The sequence below is a fragment of the Rousettus aegyptiacus genome, unplaced genomic scaffold, assembly GCF_014176215.1.
Source record: "Rousettus aegyptiacus isolate mRouAeg1 unplaced genomic scaffold, mRouAeg1.p scaffold_m13_p_2, whole genome shotgun sequence".
Lineage (NCBI taxonomy): Eukaryota > Metazoa > Chordata > Mammalia > Chiroptera > Pteropodidae > Rousettus > Rousettus aegyptiacus.
This window is the reverse complement of record NW_023416295.1, coordinates 6,029,203-6,042,066: the sequence shown is the minus strand read 5'-3', so window position 1 is coordinate 6,042,066 and position 12,864 is coordinate 6,029,203. Positions and strand designations below refer to the sequence as shown.

Genomic DNA, 12,864 nt, shown 5'->3' with positions numbered 1-12,864 from the left:
CTGAAAGAGCTAAGGAGCCATGAACTTCGATTATTGTAAAGTTGGAAGTTGAAAAGATAAAACTCTCCTCCTCCTCCTCCTCCTCCTCCTCCTCCTCCTCCTCCTCCTCCTCCTCCTCCTCCTCCTCCTCCTCTTCCTCCTCCTCTTCTTCTTCTTTTTAATTGGAAAGGTAGAGACCATTGTGTGGTACAAAACTCCTTACTGATTTTTAAAGAAATGAAGGAACACGGCGAAGCGCATGGGCGTAGATCTGGAAAGGGTGTCGAAATTCACCTCTGCTTCGAATCCAGCTTCCCCCAACCACCGCCGCCACCAGCACCACCGCCAGCGATACGTTCAACTCGAATTGTATCAATTCGGTGAAAATTCTGTTAGTGTGTGGCTTATCCGGGTATTTGTCCTCCAGGTTAACATTTGAAAGTTGAGTTTGGTTTCTGAAATGCTTATTATAAAAGGATTTCATTACTTAATAGATTGGGGTTATATTCAAAGTAAAATCAGAGTTCGATCTGTATTGATCCGGAGAAGTTCTGCAACGATGTCAAATGTTTATGGTTTTGCAGGTCGCGAGGGTAAGAATCAGGGAAGGACAATAAAAATAAGCTTGCGAAGAAATGTAGGGAAGCTGGTGACCCCGGACATGCATTATTTTCGGGGAAGGGAATTATTAATGAATTAGTGTGGAAGAGTCGCCAGTCGTTATGTTACCTTTATGGCAGAAGAAAATACGTGTGAAAATGCTCAGTTTTGTATATAATTTGGACACTTTGTACAAGTGTGGTCAATTCTACTAAGTAAAAGTAGAAAGCTGTATAGCAGATTTATATTCAGAAAATACCAATCACACAAAAATGCAGAACGGAGTTTTTGATTATAAGATAGTTTGGCAAATAGCAACATGCTTATAAATTTTTCCATGATGTAATTTGTCTTTTAACCAAGATGGCTTCTTTAGAGATAATTTTTGTTAAAGCAGTCAGTCCCTAAGGAAACTTACATTTGAAATGCTGAGGTAGAAATTGGGCTGATTTTAATGTAATTTTAATTAAAAACATGCCATAGTGTTAGGGTTCGTTTGATTGGTAATTTAATCAGAGGGGCATGCAATGATTTATTGGTGAATAAAATGGGAGTTTATGTTTTTGGAGGCATCTGATCTACCTCTAGCCTGGCCTGTGCTCTGGGGTCATCTGTGGTTTAAGCACCATAAATTAAGCGTGGGCCACTGATCAACTGCGAACCATTCAGATCTACAGACTGACTACACACACTTTCAATAAGGGTGTTCCATTGTTTGTACTTTACACATTTTGAAAGTAATTTTTATCTTTTTAATTTGAAAGTTTGTTTACAGCATAGTCAATCCCTATCTCTCAGCTGGTTCTGGAAGTAGCCGGAAATTTATCTGAATGGTCCAGGAGGTAGCTAGGAGAACGTGCCGTGAGTGAGGAATAGGCATGGCTGGATGCACTGGGGTTCGCAGAAGCTGCACTGAGATCGTGATGATGCACACGGATCCTCGGCCTGGAAGAAGTCGAGTTTCAGCTTGATGGATCTGAACTGGGCCAACTCCAGCACACTTTGGGTACCTCGTGTACTATTCCTCAGACACCATGACAATGCAAATAATATCTCCGCATCGATCCTAAGATAGCCAGAGATATTGCAGCTCCTTTTGGGGGCCCTCCTGGCAAGCGGAGGCCGGGTGCCAAGTCCATCTACGACATCCAAGCTGTGCCAGTCCGGACATGTGCCATGGCATGCTGTCACCTGGACCACGCCTGGCCTGGAGAGAGCCCGTCTTCTGCAGCATTCTGGGTCTGAATCCTTTCTGGAGCAGTGGGACCGAACCACAGAGGCTGCCAGCTTCCCGGGGCTCTCTTCCACCGTAGCAGAATCTTCAGAAGGCTGATTTCAGCCAAGGCCATCGCTCGAGTGTGGTCCTGGTGTTTTATCCCATTCCCAGGATGGCTCTGACCCCTGAATCTTTTTTTCTTCTTCTGGAAGGTAAGGTGGTGCTCATGCTGGCAGAGGTCACTGGCTACCCTTAAGTGGGAAGTCAGGGATGCTTGCATTAGGGCTTCGCTCACATGGCCTCAACCCAGTTCTGCGGGTAGGAAATGAACTGGGTGGAGTGGGTCAGTAAGCTTCCTAAATAAGTGTGATAGGCTTTATCTTGCTGTACCTCCCTCACCTTATACACATTCACGCTCACTCCCCCACACACTCATTCACCTGTATGCAACACACACACACACACACACACACACACACACACACACACATTCTCTCTCTGTCTGTCTCTGTTTCTGTCTCTCTCTCTCTCATCAGCCAAATGGGCTAACCACCCAAGGGAACCATGGCACATTCTTCAGCTTAGTAGATGCTTTTTCTAGTTATCCCCTCCCAGCTTCCAAGAATGACATCATTCATCAGGAACCAAGACCCAGCCTTCTGCCCTAAGGGCAGAAAGGGCTGGCTACCTGTGGAATTGCAGGTAACTATGACCTTTGTCACGCAGATTACAGTGTCAAAGAGCCCTTTGAACTCTGGTCCATACCAATATGGACAGAAAGACAGCAGAGAGGAGTCCCTGCTATCGAGGAGTCCCATTGCTGCCAAGAACATATCCACAAGTTTCTCATCTGCTAATGTAACCCTTGCCCAAAGCCTCACAGTTCCTGGTCTCACCCAACTGGAAACTCTTAGTCTCAGGCTCACTTGGATACTTGGGCATGGAGCCTTATCTAGTTCCCACAACCAGTACTCTCCTAGGTAAGCATCCTCCACTCGGATCATACCCAGAGTGTGGCCGAATGGGTACATTCATCTTTTGAAGCTCAGGTCCTTCATCTGGGACAACCTAGAAGAAACTTACTACAAGGAGTTAGCAAATCTCTGGCCCCACCCACCAGGGGTTGCTGCGTTTGTAATGAAGGAAAACTGGGAGCTCCAGCTAAAACAAGACTGCCCGGAATCAAGGCTGGGCCACCAAGACAGGAGAAGCCAGTTTGGAAGAAAAGTAGGATGTAATTACGGCCACACATTCACACAAATCCCATGTGACTACTTTCAGGTGTCAAGCTGGGGCCCAGATTATGTCTTGGAGGCTATAATCAGGGCCATCACAATAAGAGCCCACTACTTACTTCTGATCATTTTCAACTCATGAATCCGACTCAGAGGAGCCAGGCCATTCCTAGAGCTGGACCTTGCAAAGACAAACAGTTCAGGTAAGGCCGGTGGGCCTGAAGAGAAGGTTTTTGGCCCTGCTCAGAAGAGTCCAAGAGTATTTGGTGATACTCTTGAGTCCTCAGCCACCCATGTGCATTCTGAGGACTATTCGCATCCTGGCCAACTCTTATTTTCTGGACCCTGTCTTTATGACGTGTGTGGCCCAACACCTCCTCTCGAATATATATGTGAAATACTTGAAGTTGACTTGACCAGGTTTGTGCAGTCAAGTGACACATCTGTATAAGACAAGGAACAATGTGGTTACCATGGGTATTCAGAAACTCACTATCCCATCACTACCCTGTCGATGGACTTCCTCAAGATAAAAGGAATATATACTGGACCCCAAAGTGAGCAAAATTTCTCCAGGAAACCATGGACCTGTTCTCTACTGCCCTCTTCCAACTTATCCTAACTCAGCCCACCAGAGTCTGCCTAGCTTGGAGCCTTCGACCATGGACACCGGCCAGCATGTTGCTAGGGGACTTTTGCTCTGGTGTCCATATTTCGAAGAATCTTGTTCTGTTCAAAGCCAACTCCCAAGGACACAAATGACATTAAAAGAGGCTCAAAGGCTTGGAGATATGAACTCAGTGGAAACTGGTCTCAGTGGGCCTTGAAGGGTGACCACTGCAGCTTGAAACAACTCTAAGAGATAGGAAAACTTAGCCCTGGCCACTTAGAGCAGGCCCTTGACTTTGAGTGATGGAAGTTTTTGAACAAGTAGTCTAGACAACTACTCAGGTAAAATCTTGTCATATGACCCCAGATAACAGGAGCCAGATGAGGTCATCCTAACTTGAGGAATAACTTCCGCTCTGAAAAATTGTGGCTAAGCACTCTTAGAACCACGGGCACATTCGGACACCAGAAATTGCCCAGTGGCTGCATTCAGCAGCCCCTACACAAGGTCCTGCACCATTCCATGGGGACTTCTAGAATGCAGAGGACAAGGGAGGCTTGTTCTGCCATCATGACCCTCCAGCATGTTCTGCGGGGAGAAGCCAGGACAAAGGTATGTACTGCCACCAGGATGTCGACCCAGAAAGACCCAGATGTCAGGACTTCCAGCAGGACATTCTCAGGTCAAGGTGACACCTGGGAAGACTCTGAAGGCTCCTTAGTCCACCTCTGATGCTGGGGACCCTGAAAAATTGGACACTGGTCTTGGCCCCTTAAATGCTGGCGTTATAAATGACATCATCAGGACAATGCCCATGATCTCCCGGACCAGAGCCCCATTTCCAGCCATTACTTATAAGATTAGGTTCTAATCCACTGACTACCTAGTAGCTTCAGTTTGCACCCCAACTCTGGAGGCATAGTTCAAAGCCTAATTGGTGCCAATCCATCTCTCTATTTCCTATTTTTGTTAAAAAGTAAATAAATAAATAAGTGAGCCAGACCCCAAAGAGGTCTTACCATTGCTATATACAGGGCTGATTTTTAGCCAAAATCCATTCTGTTTAGTATGTGCCTGTGTAGTTCTAGTTATTAAATAACTGTAATATCGCCCCTGGCTTCATGTCATTTAGCAGCGTGACCCATTCCCTTACCTTGCCTCTGACCGGTTTTCTGGCTTTGTCAATCTTTCTATGACCCAAAATTCACTTTGCACAGTAATACAGATTCTCCGGCACCATGATATGTCTCCTTGGTCCCAGGTAATGAGGTAGGCCTAGGGACACCATAGAGACTATCGGAGGGCTCTGAGAATTCTCGGGGTTATTATTAGCCCGTGGGACCTGACCGCAGACGTGCTGGCTTCAGCAAGGGGCATCAGCCATCTGACACATCAGAGAAAAGCCTACCATGATGTCTAGAGCCCTCGGGCTATAAAAGAGAGATTCTATGATGGAGATATCACCTGGACTCCTTACCTTCTGGGTAACAGGAAAGGCCACTTTCTGGTCCCTGTAAAGTTACGCGGGTGGTGAATTCTGTCACATGTTTCTCCAAACACCCTGATTGCCCATTCTACACTGTGGAGCCTTCCTTGTGGCCTCTGCCCCTGTCTCCTGCCCCCACCCCCGCCACCCCCACCCCGCCCCCCTACCACCAAGGGGAAGCATGAGACGAGTCAGCATTGGTTAAAAGCTTGCTCATCTTTCATTTTTGGCCAGTCTTATCCCCTGGACTTTTTGTCTTTGGGGCCTCACCACCCCCTAATTTTTAGGGTTACCTCTTGGCATTTATGACTTTCAGGGTCACCCTCGGACCTCATACTGATCACTCTGCCAGCTCCCCAGAACTGAGCGGCATCTGCTCTGCTCCAGCCCTGGCTTGGCCTACGTTCTGTTTGTTCAACACCTGTCCAGGCTGCCTTTATATTCTTTCTTTACTTATTTAAAGACATAACTGGCTGTGTTTACCCCTGGTTTCTTTAGCTCAGAAGCATCTCAGACTGATTCCTTTCCTGTCCCACTCAAAATAAAGGTGGGAGGAAGAAAAATTTGAAAAGTTAGATTGGAGGATTGTAGTCATATATTAAAGAAAATTAGAAGAATTGAAAATTTGCTAAGGATCGACAACTGGACAAGGCAACAGATCCAATTCAAATTGAAGGTAGGTATCAAAACTGGTTCTTCCACCGGGGGTGGGGGAAGGAAGTCACCGAAATCTCATCAGACAGGACAGTTTGCACAGTCATCAGCTAGCTATCTGCAATTTACAAAGAGGTGCAAGAAAGCTCAAGAGTCTGATAACCTGGGTGTGGTTTATTTTGAAATACAAAATGTCTCTTTTTAGTCACCCTTCTTTTCACAAAGATAATCTCAAGGAAAGATTTTTTCTTGATCACAAGATAAGGCTGATCTCATTAGATTTGGCCCATTTACATAGATGCAGCAAAAATGGCGATTTACCACATGGGCCTTCTTAAGATTTTTTTGTTTTTGTTTTTTGCTGGAAGCTTTAATAAGGGATCAACTTAGACTTTTAAAAACGCCTTGAGGTTAGGAAGCCAAGCCATCAAATTTACCTGCAGTAATTATAGAGTCAAGCAAATTCCTCTCTTCTCAAGATCCCCCAAACATCCCAAGGTTAATGGACCTGCCGGGAAATGACCTTATACTCACCTGTAAGGCCGGGGACTTTGTAAGCCAGGTACCAGGCCAGTATTCCCAACAAGACTTGGCAAACATCAGCTCCATAAAGTCAACCTTAGTTCCTTAAATATGTCAGGTCGTTTCTAATTTTTTTTTTTCAGGTCATTTCTGATTAAATGAGCATCATTTTCAAATATGATGTCCCAGCCAGAGTGAGCCTTGGGTTCAAAACCAATGTTTTCGATTATATCCTGTTAATAAGGAAGACAGATTTTTATTGAACCTATGCCATGAAATTAAGAAAACACACAAAAGTTTCTGAACTTTGGAAGAATCAAGGAGGAAGAAGAAGATATTTAGGGTGGTTTGTTTCTGGCTAGCAAAGCATATAGTCTTATCAAACTCTTATGAGTTATAGGTAACTTAAGAGAAAAGAGAATGTGGTTTCTCGTACATTTAGAAAACAGAGATTTAAAACAACATCAATATCCTAAACGAAACCCACCACCATCCCTCATTTGTTCATTCAGCCATAGGTAATTAATTCTCATTCTGCTGGATTTAGCATTGTTGGTCTCATGAGTGCATCTGCGTCTTGACTATGATTCCAGAAATCCCGACGTGGTCTATCGGGATGGTCTCAAAGTTGTTTAAGTGAGACCATCAGAAGCTTGCACCCCAAAGTACTTAACATGACCCTTTTCCCCAGGACGCTGAGACAGCCCTTCTTTGTCCAAGATAAGCATTCACATCCGTAGCTGATTGCAAATGCTTTCAGAGAATCATCAAAATTAAAACGAACAAACAAACACACACTATCTGTAGATGACAACATACAAAGGCTGTGGCGAACTTCTCACTGACAATTTTTAAAAACGAAAGATCTGCTGAGAACACATAACAAGAATAGCACACCTGACAAGGCAATTTGGTTATTTATATAGCACGCAAACCAAAATAAAGCCAATTCAGAAAATATTTTAGGCAAAATATCTTTTAACATAATGAGTAACTATTTTCAAAGAAGAGTGGACATTAAATCTTATATATAATAATGGTGGAACATCACCTTCACTGAGAAAAAACTTCAGATGTAACATATAACAATCCTGACGCACTAGTCCATAAATTTACTGAATACGTAGTTAGAATACACTAAGAATATATAAAGACCGTAAAGAGACTGCACAGAAGAGTTGAAACAGGTCCTAAAAATTGCATACAAATAGAACTCCATAGTTAGGTGATGTGAGTCTCCAGCTGAAAACTGCCACCCTGGTTGATGCCAGTGTCAAATTTAAAACTTTGTGACCAAGTTACCATCCTCAGAAACAGCTGAAATGATGACTGATAATGCCTGTTGTGGTTGTCTGCTCAGGGGCACGGCAGCACCAAGCATCATCATGGCCCTCGAGGAAACCGACGAAGCTCCGGGAGTTTCCTCCCAGCACACAGTTCCTACAAATCTAAATTGAATGACGCTTTCTCATACCGATTCGATCCCCGGGGAAAGCCAAGCAGCGTCTCTTCTGATTTAACAGCTCTTCCCGTGAAACTCGTCAACGGTAATCATCAAATAAACCTCATTGGGTCCTAGCATTTCTCTTTTCGCAAGATGAAAGGATAAACCCTTCGTGGGTCTTCCTTCGGGAAAATCTCAAAGACAGTTTTAGCTGGGAAGGGTTATCATTTAGGATCAATTTGGGGGAAGGCACAATATCAGAAGCTGTCAGATTTGAACATCTTGAATAGGGTAGGAGGGAATGAGCCACAATACCTGGCTACTTACTTCAAGAGAATAATAAAGAGTTTTAAAAATAAACATCGGCTGTAATGTGGTTGTAGAGAACTTTAGCGCTCTCCTAAGTGAGGAAACTTTGTTCTTTTAAATAACCGAGGACATAGTGTAGGCATAAATCATAGAAGAATCTTTGTTATCTGGGTAAACTACACGGAAGGTAAAGAATAACCTTTTACAACCTTGTATTCACTTCCTATTGCTGCTCTAGCAAATTACCATAAATTTAAGGCTTTGAACAACATTATAATCTCCAACATCAGTCTCACTAAGTTAAAATAAAGTTAAGGTGTCAGCAAAGCTGACTCCTTCTGGAAGCTTTTTCCAACGTCTAGAGGCTGTTTCCTGGCCACGGCCCCTTCCTCCACCTTCAAAGCCAGCAGCAAACTGTCTTTGAAATCTCTCTTTCCCTTGTCACATCGCCCTTGTCTCATTCTGACTCCCAGCCTCCCTCTTAAAAGGACCCTTGTTGATTACTTCAAGCCCACCAGGTGGTCCAGGAAAATCTCCCCCACCTCAGAGTTCTTCACTTAATCGCACCTGCAAAGTTCCTTTTATCATGTAAAGTAACATATTTACAGGTTCCCAGGATAGAGCTGTGGCCACCTTTAGGGGGATTATCTACCACAAAGCTCCTATGATGGGCAGAAAATGTTCTCATTTTAATGGAACAAAAAACAAATTCTAGTTTCACATCAGTATATTTGATTCTAAAGCTCTTTTTGAAAATCGTGTAAGCAGATCCATCAAACCTTAACCAGTTTTGACCATGATAAATAAAATCCCCTTTTTCTAGAGCCTTCTATGACTTTCTATATCCATTCAGGTCACGTTCCACACTTTTCTCTTTCTCATTCTGCAACAACCAGCCATTTTACTTTAGGGCAAAACAACTTTCTCTTTTCTCAAAGGGAAAAAAAAAAAAAAAAGACATCCTGCATAATTCGACGCCCAGAACTTCTTCCCTATTTCACTCAGCCCTGGACCTTTATCCTCTTCTTTCTTTGCTATTACAAAGAGGGGACCCTCTTCCTCCTCTGTGCTCGCATGAAGAGTCCCCCTCCTTAGAGGACTCCCTTCTCTTCTCTTCGAATTTTTCATGGTCCCTCCCCATCAGCATTTAAACACACTCGAGTTCCCGCTGCCTTCTAGATCCTTTTTTGACTGGGGCTTCCTTCCCACTTTCCGCATTTTGAAAATGTGACATATGCTGCTGATGTCCATTTCCATATCTCCTGCTCACTGCCGTCCCAGAGCCTCTTCGCCCATCACTCCACTGGCGCAGCTCTCGGCAAGGTCACTAAAACCCTCCTGTTGCCACGGCTAACCAATGAGTTCCCACCTGGGATTACTTGATCCTATTGTGACACTAAATCGTGGACTATGCTTTCTCTTCAAACGTGCCTATGGGACATGACCCGCTCCTGCTGTCCTCCTGTCTTCTGATTACTCACAGATGGTATCTGTTCATCTAACTAGCCCTCCTACCCAACCACGTGCCCGTGTCGAAAGCCTGGTATTCGTCGGGTATTCCTCGTTCTCTCCTACCATCAAATTGCCAAGTACTACCTTCTAAATATTTTTTTCCCTAACTGATTCCCTTTTCTTCACACCCTTTGCTACGATCTTAGTTCAGGCTCCATTATCTCTTGCCAGAAGGAACACAGCCTCCTACTGGTCTGATCTGGCCTTTTTCTCATCCACGATGTACACAGAATCAGAATGGTTCTAAACCTAAGGTATGCATTTGAGCTTGTCACTCCGTGGCTTAATGTTTCAATGCCCACTTCACCCAACCCACTCCAACCTACTCTACTTCATGTTAAAACCCAGTCTCCTTAACGTGGATGACAGGGCTTTTCGCTGTTGGACCTTTGTCTAACTCTCCAACTGTGGCTGGCGCCAGCTCTCTTCCTCAATCCTGTCATTTGTGACAACATGGATGGACTTCAAAGGCATTCTGCTAAGTTGGGTAGAAGAAGACAAATATTGTACGTTATCACTTATATGCAGAATCTAAGAGCTGAACTTATAGAAATAGAGACTAGATTGGTGTTTGCCAGGGGCTACAAGTGGGGGAAATGTCTAGTCAAAAGGTACAAACTCCCAGCTATAAGATACGTAAGTCTAGAGATCTCATGTACAGCATGGCGACTATAATTAACAATACTACATTATATACTTAAAAGTTATTGAGAGAATAGATCTTAAACGTTATCACCACACACACACATAGAGAAAATCGTAATTACGTGAGAAGATAAAAGTGTTAACTAACCTCACTGTGATCAGTATAAATATGCATCTGGTCATCACACTGTACACCTTAAATTTATATATGTTATATGTCAATAATATCTCAATGAAGCTAGGGGAAAAGAGGAAATAGCAATTAAAAAACATTCCCTCCTCAAGCTCAAGCTATAAGCTCTAAGCTCTATAGACTGAACTAACTACTCATGCCCGTTCCCAAATTCGCCATGCTTCCCAGCTTTCGGTGTTATTTGCATAATTTCCCTTGAACATTTACTTCCGTCTTCAACCGGCTAAATCTTATTCGTGTTTCACGTCTCACTCTTCTGTACTTGCCTGTTGACTGGTGTCTCTCTCCTGGACTCCAAGTCCTTTGAGAGCAGGGGCCAGATATTGTTCAAGGTCTCATTCCCACTGCTCGTGGCAGTAATTATGTGCTCTCAGCAAGTATTTGTTGAATAAACAAAGTTTCAATGAGCTTCCGAGCAGGTTTGGTGGGTATAAGGCTGTGGGAAAGGTGGGTGGGCGGGAGAGGCAGTTAAACAAGAAAGTTACAGAGTTCAAACTTCAAAGGTAGAGAGGTGGTGACGACGGAGACCGGGGTGGGGCTGACCAAGTGGTTGTTGAAGTAGAGTGGAAGTGAAGGTCACTAGGGCAGCGAATATCAGGGGACTGTGACCCAACATAATGGATGAGTGGCACTTACGTTGCCCAGGAGACGTCAGGCACCGGGTGGGTGGGGAGGGAAACTGTGAGTCAGGCGCCCAAGTGCTCTCACAGGTGGTGTGATTAAGGCAGGGAGGTGCCTTCATCCCATGACCCAGCTTCAGTGGAGAGAGGAAGGGCTCCACAGAGCCGCCTCTGGCTCTATGACCCGAGACCTATGGGCTCAGCACGGGAGAGCGAGGTGCCTCTGTGGAGGGGGTTTCAAGATGCAGAAGTGGAGGAATGTCCCAGAAAGGGGTTGTGCCCGTAAAGAAATATAGTAATAGGATGAGTTTTCCAGAGAGCTCAGTGGAAAGTTGGAGAAGGTATCTGTCTCCCCAGTGTAAATTCAAGGGGTCAAACGACAGGGCTCCTTCCTCTTTGGTTTTAGAATTTTTTCCTGCTCCAGAAATTTCTGCCGTCTCGCTGCTATAATCCTCAGTTGCAGTGGGCTTATCCCAGTTAAGAGATTAATCTGGGATCCCCTTCTGACCCTTACAGCAAAGGAATCAAAACCTCGCCTGTGGGATTATCCACCCCCACGCATTCTTTTACTCTGTGGGAAATTGGGTCTTGACTTGTTTATGTGGGATGTCGGCACAATAAAGGCCTCACATTGGGACTACGATGGAGGGGGGGACCTCTCTCACTTTAAAAACAATAGTAATAATAAAAAGCTGTGGAGGTAAAGTCCTTATTGAACAAAGTTTTAAAACTAGATAAAACTTGCAGTCTGCTCACTCGAGAGGGCCCGGCACCCACCTTCCACCGATACTAGAGTTTTCATTTCTCTGGGAGCCAGCCTGATGCTCAGGATTTCTCGTCAGCTGATTTCTCTCTGGGCTTAGACAGCTCTGGACAGCAACGGCTCTTCCAGCAGCTTCTAACATGCTCGAGGTAAACTGTCTACGGCTGGAATAAACTTTACCTTTAAAATGCTGCTATTTACTTACATTCCAACTTTTTTGTTTTGTTTTGTTTTGTTTTTTTTGTTTTCCTATATATTCACTGGCAAAGTTTGTCTAGTTTTATTCTGTTTTTGCAGATTGCATTTATTGAGGTTTTGGTGTGAAGACTATAACGAGAATAAAAATAATCCCGCCCATCTCCATCGTGTTAGAAATGCAGAATCATGCCCCGCCCCCCAGACTGATGGACTCACTATCTGCATTTCACCAAGGTCCCCTCCCACCCCTGATAATGCACATGGACATTACAGTTTGAGAAGCAGCCCTAGGCCTTGTCATTTACTGAAAACTGCTCCTTCCCTATCTAAGTGTAAGCCACCTGGCTCTGCCACCAGAGCCTCCTTCATTCCAGCTCACCCCCTTCCTTACTCTCATTATCCCATGGGGCCCTGTCACTTTTACAGGGTCTCTCTCCTCCTACCGCCCCTACCTTCGCCCCCATTTCCTCACTGCCTCCAGTCTGGCTTGGATCCAACGGTTGGTCATTAATATTATTACTTCCTCGTAGGCAGCCTCTCCTTCCTCTGCCCTTTCTCTCTCCATGGAGTTACCTAACAAAAATAGCCCTGGTTGAAGCCGACTCACCACCTTCCTGTGCCTGCACTTTCCCGGCAAAATGTCACTGGTGGAAAATGCAGAATAACCCTGCTGACTCGGTCCTTCTTTACACCTTCTCGTCTTCCCTCAGACTTCCAGAAGCTCCTCCCCCTCCGCACTGAGCCGATGACCTTGCTCCCTGCTCCCCTGAGAAAACAGAAGCCCTTCGAAGGGTACAGACACACGTTCCAGCACCGTCTACCCAGCTCCCTGCCTCTGTGCCCATACTCTGCCGGCCCCCTGTCCCCGTGAATGAAGG

At 44.8% G+C, this 12,864-nt stretch overlaps 1 long non-coding RNA gene across 1 annotated transcript; it reads right to left on the bottom strand.

Moving 5' to 3' along the window:
* Nucleotides 1-526: 526 nt before the first annotated feature.
* LOC107504970 lies at nt 527-7,107 on the bottom strand. The gene is made up of 3 exons (XR_001595580.2): nt 6,315-7,107; nt 3,150-5,151; nt 527-2,107 (listed from the first exon to the last, which is right to left on the bottom strand). It is a non-coding gene; the product is annotated as an uncharacterized LOC107504970 (long non-coding RNA).
* Between the last annotated feature and the right edge of the window lie 5,757 nt (nt 7,108-12,864).